We start from the raw sequence: 11,194 nt of genomic DNA, 5'->3' as shown, positions 1-11,194 counted from the left end.
TAGTTATTATGCATGTATGTATTTAAAAACTTAAAATGAAATGAATTGCAAAAAAAAAAACTATTAGATAACTTACTGCAATAGCATTGACAACTAATCAAAATCAAGATTTTCTAGCACCTTCATTTAAGAATACAGTTGTAAGTACAATACACATCAATATACAAAATCGCCCAAAAGTAATAATTGAATTACTTCCTGTTTTTAAATGAGTTCACGAAATAGGATCTCAAAACTCTTTTCATTATAAACTTTATTTCTGTTGAGAGTCAATTGCTGTTCAATAATTTTTGATGTGATTATAATTTTTCGAATGATATTTAAGTCCATTGTCTTAAGACATAGTCAATTTTGTTGTAGTAAGGTCCAAAGCAAATCTCAGAAACATGCAAAAAATTTGAAGATTTGAACATTTTGCAGATTTTTTTACTGTTTTCCATATAACATTTTACTTAATGACGCACTTGCTTTATTATTTGAATCATTTATTTATCATTTCAAAGTAATTATTTCTCAGTACAAATGAAATAACTATAGTTCGAAGTTTTTGATTAAATCTCCCCCCCCCACCGTGTATAATATACAACTCCAACTTTAAAATTTTAAAACATTATAAATGCACTAAACGTTCAGAACTGTTTAATAAATACTAGGATTCATTAATTATTTAATTCATTTTTTTACGATCAATTAATAATTTGAATGGCACACGTAACCACCATATAACCTTCCTAACTTAGTCAGCAGCTGTAGTGCGTGTTGGTAACGTTGCAGAGGTAGTTTTCATTACTCCAAACTGATTAATCCAATCTCGATAGATTAATTAAGTTGATAGATAAAATTCTGAAGCCAGTCAGGGATAAAATAAACTAAAAGATAGATTTTGTTTAACAGAAAAATGCTCTGACTTCTTGAATCATTCAATTCTTTAATCATTATCCATCCAGTGCTTTTATCAATCGACTTTTATAACGCTGCCTAGTGATGCTCAGCGTGCATTGGACACCTACATGTATGGGCTCTTCTTTACATTTAACAGCATCTTTCTAATCTGGAGATTGAAGAATAGAAGGAAATCTACCTACTACTTGGACAGTGGAAATGTTCTTCAGGTAATCTTATCAATTATTTAGTACGTTCAAAGTATTACATTATAAACTAAAATCTTTTTTAAGATGATTTATCTTTTCATCTCATCGGAATGAATAATGTTCTCTCTCTAGTAAAAGAAAGGTTGATGTTTGATTTAAATAATCAACGATGTGAATGCATGCATTTTTAATCAAATCTAACTCTCACTCGGCCAATTTAAACTTTTTTCAATAAAAATAAATCTTCTTTTATTGAATTCTAACTTTATTTTAAACTTAAATTTCATGAAAGAGGTATTTTATTTAAAAATTGTAATATTCGTAGAATTTAAAAATTTAATTACTTTTTAGAAATATATATCATTTTCATTGTATGACAAGTTTTAGGTTCGTTAAAAAAAAAAATCAATTAAGTTACAGACGTCTTTATTAGTTTGTCTAATATACATAAATTGTTATACATATATTTCTTAATGCTAGGTAAAACTATGTAAGCATTATAATTATTTAAATTTCAATAAATAATGTTGATTTTCAGAATCAATGCTGGTGATACCAGAGTACTGCCTGGAAAACTAGTCATCAATGGAAAGCCAAGTGAAAAAAACGTAAAAACATCAATCCAATGTGAATATTCCAACAAACATTGGTGAGGAATCTGTAAAAAAAAGTATGTACTTATTGTACGTAATATGCATGATGTTATCAAAATTAAAAATTGCAAAAAAAATTAAAAGTCTTTAAAAAATTATTTTATTAATTTTTCCATTAAATTACTACGAAAAAGTAAAAATAAAACGTAAAAAATGAATAATATTTTATTAATATTTAAAAGTGTTGAAGAGAATGCGAAAAAATAAAAAAGATAACCTAATAGGAAGGTTCCAAAGTCTAGAGAGTAGTAGAAGTGAAAAAGAAAACCTAGAGGGAAGGTTAGAAATGGCTGGCAGAGTCGTAAGAGTGTGCAAGAGCTAACAGTCAGCTGGAGCGATCTAGGAGGCCACCGATCAGGTGAGTTTACTGCCGCCATCTTTGCGCTGGGAGGCTATATAACTAAGTTCGCTGGGAGGGCGGGGCAGGGTGGGGAGAACCGTCGAAGCGACAACATCTCCCCACTTCATGATTCTTTGAGAGAGAGGTGATGGATATTAGACTAGATAAGATAGATATGTTAGGGAGCGACAGAGCGACCTTCCCCCCTGCATAACTCAAGTCGTACTGACGAGAATTACCTGTGTTGCCGTATATATAGGGAAGGTTACAGCACTGCCACCTGGTGGTCATTTCTGGAACTATTTTCACACCTGTCTGATAAGTGGCGCCCTTTGACGGATTTTTTTGGAACTAATTTTTTACTTTTTTGTTTACCTTAATTTCTTTATTATTTAAGTTTCTCTGTTATTTTTAAACGTTTTTTTATCACTTCTTTTTGTATTTTATTAATTTATAACATGTATATAATGTTAAAAAAAAAAGAATGGGCATCCTAATAAATAATTTTTTTTATAAATTACAGATTCTTATTTATTCTCCTGCTAAATAATACTTTTTATTTTCACTTAAGGTCAAAAAATCATTTGATCTATAAGACTGTGATACCAACATGCATTTTTAAAATATCTGAATAATAAATTTATTTAGCAATTGATTCATAACAATAGTAGTTTGTACTTACATATTTCTTAGATGTTTTCTCACCGTCTTTTTCATTTCCACTTCAGTTGATGGATGGTTTTACAGGTAGTACTCCACAGTATTGGAAGTTTTCAATCTGAAATCATTATTCAATGAAATAATTTTTTCTTTATTGTTTTAAGCACTTTTTAACACTTTTTTTCCTGGATTTTATTAACTTATTCATTTAAATGATTGTAATGCTAAACACTACGAAGTATTCACATTGTCTTATTCAATTAAATTAAAACCTTCTTTCAACTAAATTTAAACTTTTCTCATACCAACTAAAAGAGAAAGATTTTAAGTATCTTTTTGAATAAAGAAAAGTATTTCAACATGCTTTGGAAGTATTAAATAAAGGTACCTGAATGTATTAACTGAAATCTACCCTAAGAGCAGCTGTGTAAGACACTGATGGTAGAATGCTCACATTGTAATGCAGGAATGGATGACATTCAACTTTAGAGCTTTATAGTAAACATTTTAGATGATAGATGATCTGAATAACGAGCTAGCGAATGGCGAAAAAAGTAGCCCTCGACGAAAGCACTGGATACAGAAAAATAAAATACATTATAACTCAATACACTATTAGAATTTAATTCGCAAATACGTAAATATATTTTTACAAATTTATCATTTGGAAGTCGAAAATTACAATAAAGAATCTAAATAGATCGTAGTCAAACTGATGGTTTATATTAATTTACGATTGAAGTTAACTTAAAAACTATTCCTTCAGAAGAGAATCTTTATAATCTGCACTCTCAGAAGCAAGAAAATTGAACTAATTTTTTCTTTTTTGTTTTAAACATTTTGTAGCATTTCTTTTTGCATTTTATTAACTTATTTGTATAAATAATTATAAAATACAAAGACTATGTAAAAAAAAGTACTTATGCAAATATAATTTTTATTTTTTTTTAAATTGAAGGTTGTTCTGTATTCTCCTGCTAGTAATACATTTTCTATTTTTAATGAAAGAGAAAAATAAACAAGCGTTCTATTCAATGAACTACAAATAAATTAACTGTTTTTATAGGTATATTTTTATCTTAGGAAAGAAAGGAAAGCTTAAATCTTTGTAAACGGATCATTCTTTAAGAAAGAATTCGTAGCATTTTAAAACATTGTGACAGTTAATTATTTAAACTTAAATCACTCTAGGTTGGAAGTACTTGAAAAGATAGATTATACTCTTTAAATATTAACGAATTTGAAAAATATTAGGGTTGAATGAAAAATAGTTGGCAATTGATGATAAAATGCTTAACACTACGAATGATTTACACGATGTTATTCATTGAACTAAAACCATCTTTCAACAAATTTAAACTTTTCTCATTCCAACTAAAAGAGAAAGATTTTAATTATCTTTTTAAAAAAAGAAAAGTATTTCAACATGCTTTGGAAGTATTAAATAAAGGTACCTGAATGTATTAACTGAAATCTACCCTAAGAGCAGCTGTGTAAGATACTGATGGTAGAATTCTTACATGCAGGAATGGATGACATTCAACTTAAGAGCCTTTATAGTACACATTTTAGATGATAGATGGTCTGAACAACCAGCTAGCGAATCGCCAAAAAAGCAGCCCTGGACGAACACACTGGATATAGAAAAACAAAATACATTAAAACACAATACACTATTAGAATTTTATTCACAAATACGTAAATATATTTTAACAAATTTATCATTTGGAGGTCGAAAATTGCAATAAAGAATCTAAGTAGATCATTATCAAACTTATGGTTCTTATTAATTTACGTTGGAAGTTAATTTAAAAACTATTCCTTCAGAAGTGAATATAATCTGCACTCTCAGAAGCAAAAAAAATAATAGACAATTAGCGTGTTAGTTATTGCCGATGTTATCTATAGTGAAGGTTATTAAAAGTAACAAAAATGAACGTAAATCATATATGAAATTAAAGACAAGAATTCTACATACCTATGCGATCTAGTGGAAGACCTGAGAACTACTACTTACTGAGTAGTTCTTAATCTGGCCGATAGAGCGCATTGCCAGTTGTGACTACTAAAATGTATTTTATTTTTTGTCCAGATTTCAATATGCATGCAATTTAAATTGTATTTTTTTTGCTATCATCAATGTGAAGCAATTTTTAAATCAAATTAAATAATTTATGAAAACTTTTTCTATTCTGAATCGAAGTAAGATTTAATAAATCTGAAAAAGAATTCTTTCCTTTTTAAATTTAATGGTATACGTTTTAATTAAGATATAATTACCTGAATGAAAAGTCTCACAAGATTGCGAGGATAGATTTTTCCAGCAATGCGAAATTGTATGCGATTCACCTCAACTTATGTACATGTATGTGGACATGTACATGTAGTTTGATCGATAATAACGGGTAGCTGCAAGTCAGCGATGTGCTGGATGAACGTACTGCATAACAATAATACAAAATTAGTATATTGACTGAACTCGATTCATTGATATGCTAAAAGTACTTTAAAATAAAGAACTAATGGTACAACTTGAATAAGTAAAATATTTATTTTATTAAAAACAAAATAAAAATAATCATTTTCTTTGTAATTCACTGAACACATTAAATAATAGATAAGATTACCTGAAGTACAGGGTGGTAAGTAGATTCGCGAGAAAGATTTTAAGTATCTTTTTGAAAAAAGGAAATTACTTCAACATTCTTTGGAAGTATAAAAATAAAGGTACCTGAATGTATTAACTGAAAAATACCATAAGAGCAGCTGTGTAAGACATTGATGGTAGAATGCTCACATTGTAATGCAGGAATGGATGACATTCAACTTTAGAGCTTTATAGTAAACATTTTAGATGATAGATGATTTGAATAACGAGCTAGCGAATGGCCAAAAGGAGCCCTGGACCAACGCACTGGATACAGAAAAACAAAATACATTAAAACTCAATACACTATTTGAATTTCATTCACAAATACTTAAATATATTTTACAAATTTATCATTTGGAAGTCGAAAATTGCAATAAAGAATCTAAGTAGCTCATAATCAAACTTATGGTTAATATTAATTTAAGTTTGAAGTTAATTTAAAAACAATTCCTTCAGAAGAGAATCTTTGTAATCTGTACTCTCAGAAGCAAAAAAATTATAGACAATTAGATTTTTGATATACGAGTAGGAATGGATATTATTCAAAGAGAATGAAATGTAAAAAACGTTTATTCGTTACGTGTAATCTCTAAGAATACCTAAACAAATTATTCGTAAGTTTTACTTACTCTGAATCAGTAAAATGTTGACTTTCACAAAACAAAAATTAATTCAATGTTATTAACAAAATGTATAGTAAACTTCACATTTATACACAATAAGTACTCTTTTGTATTTATTGTAACTCTCATCCCAACCAATATTCAATAATACCAATATCAAAGGTGTGCTAGTTATTACCGATGTGAAGATTATTAAAAGTAACAAAAATTAATGTTAATCATATATGAAATTAGACACGAATTCTACCTATGCGATCTAGTGGAAGACCTGAGAACTACTATTTGTTGAATAGTTTTTGAGCTTGCCGATAGAGCGCTTTGCCAGTTGTGACTGCTTTTAGTTATGTATTTTAAATTTTCAGATTTCAATGTGCATGCAACTTAAATTGTATTTTTTTTTGGCAAACATTACATGTGAAGCAATTTTTAAATCAAATTAAGTAATTTTTAAGATAAATTCTACAAATTCTCATTGACAATGAAGTTAATAATAAATTTTGAAACTACTTTGAATGATATTAAAACTTTTTTCATTTAGCATGGAAGTAAGATTTAATAAATCTTTTAAAAAAATTTCTTTTTACTTAAATTATTTTTTTTTTTTAAGTTTCTTTGTTAGTTTTAAACATTTTTTAAGAATTCTTTTTGTATTTTATTAATTTATATGTATATTTTTCGTGTAATAGAATGTAAAATAATAAGTCTATGTAAAAACAAAATAGGCATGTAAATAAATATATTTTTTGTTTCCAAAATAAAGGTTTTTATTTATTCTCCTACTAAATAGTACTTTTTATTTCACTTTAAGTCAAAAAATCATTTAATAAATAAGACTTTGATACAAACATGCAAATTACCTATACCTAAATAATTCATTTTTTTAGCAATTGATTCATAACAAAAGTTGTTAGTACTTACTCATTTGTTAGATGTTTTCTCACCGTCTTTTTCATTTCCACTTCAGTTGATGGATGGTTTTACAGGTACTACTCCACAGAATTGGAAGTTTTCAATCTGAAAATCATTCAATGAAATAAACAGTTTATAGAGTTATTCTTTAATTAAAAAACATTCTATTCAATGATGCTACAAATTAAAACACAACCATTACTTTGAGATACTTTTATATCTTTCAGAAAGAAGAAACAAAGAAACAAATTAGAATCAAAAGTTAAAATTACAGTTTAAATCTTTTAAACGTATCAATCTTTTAGAACGAATTCATTGTATTGTGAAACATTAAATTATTTTAATTTAAATTGCTAGTACGTTACAATTTTACTTTTGTAATAAACTATTTTTCATTTAATTTCTATGAAAAGTTAAATTTTGTTCAAAATTATTTAATTTTAATGATAAAATCTGTACATCTGTAGCTATTGGTAAAGTATTCCTAAAAATTAAGCTGAAGCATTGATCTGTGCATTAAAATAATTTATTAAAGAAGCTAAACATGGTTGAATGTTTCCTTAATGAAAAGGAAATATATATATATATATATATTTCAAAAAGCACATGTATGATCTATGATTAAGATTAATTTGATTGAAAAATCCATCACATTTATTATCTTTGTGAAAATGAGTTGAAAAATTTTTAGCACGACTAAAAATGGTTCAAATATTCAGAATTCACATGCAGTTTGAATTTATCAGTCAAATTTAAACCTACTTTCTACAAAAATTGAAACTTTTCCAATCTCAGAGGGAAAAATCTGAAAAAAGTTTTGCTTCCTACTATAATATGAAATAATTTATAAACCAACCTGAACAACAGTTCCACACAAGCCCCGTGATAGGTAGATTTCTTGACTTCTTCATGTTACGTAATAATTTTTTTAAATAGTTGTTTTTATATTTTCACTGGAGGAGGTTTCCCAACTTCTTTTTCATTCTGGCTTAATTTTATGAACATTTCTGAATGGTACTGCATCGGGATTTTAATCTTGAAAACAACTTTCAATGAAATCAAGTGTTTTAGTTTTTTCTAGAAAAAGCTTTCTTATAATGATAAAACAAAATGAAATCCATCGAAAATGAAGGTATGTGAATGAATTCATCTTTAAATCTCTTCAACGGTTAAAACTTAAAAGAATGAAATCGGAAAATTGCAAGAGATTGCTGACAGTAAATTAACTAAAATTAATTCACTCTTTGACAATATTGTATTTGCGATTGAGCTGAATCTTTTTTCAAGCAAAATAAACTTTTAGTCCGCAATTTTTTTTTATTCACATCAATGTTTTTATCCAAAATAAAATAATCAGTTTTCTAAACCATCGTACTTAATACTTATATACATGTGAGTATCTATTTTTAAATCTATTGTAATATTGCTTTTAAAAAAGGATTCTTTTATAGTTCGATCTTAAAGAGATAGATCTTCTTTATCAGAAAAAAGGTTTTATTATCTATTTAGATGCTTTAAAAGTATTAAATAATGGGTATGATTACCTGAAGAAAATTCCACAAATAAAGCCACAACTTATGTGCAGACGTGCTGCTGGAAGCAAGGAAGGTCCTCAAAAGTAATCATTTCAGATAAATGAAAGTTGGAAAAGTGATGAAGGGCCACCAGCCGAAGAACTGGATAAAGGAAGAAAGAATTGTACAATATTATTTTTTTCCTAAATTAATTTTTTGTTTTTCTGTTAGTTTTAAACCTTGTTTTTTTGATAATTTAAATGTATATATTTTTCGTATAATAGAATGTAAAATATGAAGTCTATGTAAAAACAAAACAGGCATGTAAATAAATAATTTTTTTCAAATTAAAGGTTTTTATTTATTCTCCGACTAAATAATACTTTTTATTTTCCCTTTAAGTCAAAAAATCATTTAATAAATAAGATTTTGACACAAAAATGCAAATTACCTATACCTAAATAACTCATTTTCTTAGCAATTGATTCATAACAAAAGTTGTTTCTACTTACTCATTTGATCGATATTTTCTCATCGTCTTTTATTTCCACTTCAGTTGATGGACGGTTTGCAGGTAGTACTCCACAGTATTGGAAGTTTTTAATCTGAAAATCATTATTCAATGAAATAAACAGTTTACAGAGATAATCTTGAATTAAAAAGCATTCTATTCAATGATACTGCAAATTAAAACGCAATCATTTTTCAAGATAAATTTATAACTTTCAGGAATGTAAAAAATAAATATGAATGCTGAATTTTAAGTTTAAATCTTTTAAACAGATCAATCTTTTGGAACGTATTCGTAGATTGTAAAACATTAAATTATATTAACACGAATCACTCCTACGTGGCAATTTAACTGTTGACCTTACTAAAGTTGTTTTAGTCAAGCTACACTCACTGCTATAAATTTATTAGGTTTGTTACAACTGAAATAAACCATAGACAGAATGGAAGGTAGATTTCGTCGGCTTCTTATACTCCGGAATAGAATGGCTGAGAAACGACTCATATTTGCCGGCGTAATGTTGCAAGTATTGAAGAGCCCATAGAAGTAATCATTTCTGAGGAAAAATGAGCGTCACTGTACTGCAAGCTGGAGTAGCGTTGGATAGGCCCATGGTTGAAGACACTGGATAATGGAAAAGAATATTACATTAATTTAATTCACATCTAATGAAAGATTGTTGAAATCGAAGCATTTTTCAATTAAACAAAATCTCTTATCAATAGATGTCTAAGGAACTTATGGTTCTTGCTTCATAATATAAAGTATCATGTATAAGTGCTTTAATATACTTTGAACTAAATATACCGTAATGAATAAAGAATAAAAATTATGGTGTCTAATAGATTTAGTATTTTTGTAGACAGCATTAATGAAGTTTGATGCATTGTGCGAAAATACAAGATATTTTACTATTCATAATTTATTCAAAAAAACATTAAGCTATCTTTGTGACCAAAATAATGGAAACCATAAAAGAAGGTGCACTTTAGTAGTATTAATCAACAAAATCAAATAAGGACACCATCAAAAAAATAAGTTAACTTCACTTAAGCTACCTGCCTACTCACACGTTGATGGTGAGGGAGGTTACTTGCGGTTACTTAACACATGGTGTTAGTTATTTAATATGTTAATGACATAAAAATATTTTGTATATTTGTAACAAATAAACACGGTGAAATAAAACTAATGAAACTGTATGAATTTAAAGGCTTGTGTATTTTTTAGACTATAGGTAATTTTTTTTTTTTTTTATTTAAGGCGCATCAACATCTAAGGTTATTGGCGCCCGGAGCTTTTTCCAGTACACTGCCGGCCTCCGGACAGTGTTCTCTCGTTACAGACAACACTGTCCATCACAGGACAGTGAGCTGTAAGAAGCTCCTAGGAAGAGAAAATCTAAGGGACTATAGGTAATGTTTTAAAATTTTAGTTTTACATGAGAGGGTTTTTTTTGTATATTGAAATCACTGAATTTCAGGAAGTTCATTTTTACAGGGAAATGTAACAATAAAATTTTGAAAACTTTGAAAATTAAAAATAAACAACATGATGTAAAAATGGTATTCTCACGCTTTGGATTCAATCTTTCGTATTTCAATTTGTTGTCTTTTCTAATTAAGTGATATGCAAGAAGTTAGGAGTTTTGTGATATTCATTTAGTTATTTATTTAGTAGTTTACAATCTGTACACATGTATACAATGAGTAAATATGGGATATGATGAACTGGTGCGGGAAGAGCAGGAGGAGAGAAACTACTCAGCGGTAGCACTGAGAGAGGAGAATATGAGGAGAGAAGAGAGATAGGAGAATAATGACGTTTAGGTCTTCAGACTGCAAGGAAGTCGCGGGGCCAATGGTGAGTAAGAGTGTTAAGGATGTCAGAGGAGGGGAGAGACTGTACAAGAGGATTTGAGCAAGTAGAGAGAGCAGTAATGGAATTTTTGATATTTAGTCTTGACGAGTTGGTGTACGAAGGGAATGTTGAGGTCGTGGTAAAGAGTAAGGTTAGTCACTTTGAAAGGTGCGTCAGCTAACTGTTGGTATTGTTCATTAAATTTCAAATAAAACACTTACCTCTCTCATACAATCAGCAAGTGTAGGATGCGTCGGAAATAGCTGAAACAAGCAAACTGATCTATCTTTGCATTTACAACCTGGTTAATTTTCTAAAAAATATACATATATAATTTTTCAATCTGCACGAACCTTTTTTTTGTTAAAATAAAATTAAAAAAT

The 11,194-nt window shown here is 28.2% G+C and overlaps 2 long non-coding RNA genes across 11 annotated transcripts; one reads left to right on the top strand and one right to left on the bottom strand.

The window, feature by feature from the left end:
• The first annotated feature begins 1 nt into the window (after position 1).
• LOC141458228 (uncharacterized) lies at positions 2–2,604 on the top strand. The gene is made up of 2 exons (XR_012460809.1): positions 2–1,112; positions 1,630–2,604. It is a non-coding gene; the product is annotated as an uncharacterized lncRNA (long non-coding RNA).
• Positions 1,501–11,048, bottom strand: LOC141458227 (uncharacterized). 10 transcript variants are annotated; one of them, XR_012460806.1, is made up of 12 exons: positions 11,033–11,048; positions 9,345–9,575; positions 8,953–9,045; positions 8,471–8,602; positions 7,783–7,972; positions 6,936–7,031; positions 5,476–5,658; positions 5,025–5,184; positions 4,199–4,378; positions 3,133–3,317; positions 2,767–2,862; positions 1,501–1,749 (listed from the first exon to the last, which is right to left on the bottom strand). It is a non-coding gene; the product is annotated as an uncharacterized lncRNA (long non-coding RNA). The 10 variants fall into 10 exon arrangements; XR_012460803.1 differs by lacking the exon at positions 11,033–11,048 and adding an exon at positions 10,010–10,062; XR_012460800.1 differs by lacking the exon at positions 11,033–11,048 and adding an exon at positions 9,759–10,051.
• Between the last annotated feature and the right edge of the window lie 146 nt (positions 11,049–11,194).

The sequence above is a fragment of the Rhodnius prolixus genome, unplaced genomic scaffold, assembly GCF_049639745.1.
Source record: "Rhodnius prolixus isolate KJV_2025 unplaced genomic scaffold, Rpr scaffold_5, whole genome shotgun sequence".
NCBI classification, from domain to species: domain Eukaryota; kingdom Metazoa; phylum Arthropoda; class Insecta; order Hemiptera; family Reduviidae; genus Rhodnius; species Rhodnius prolixus.
This window is presented reverse-complemented; position numbering and strand designations above follow the sequence as displayed.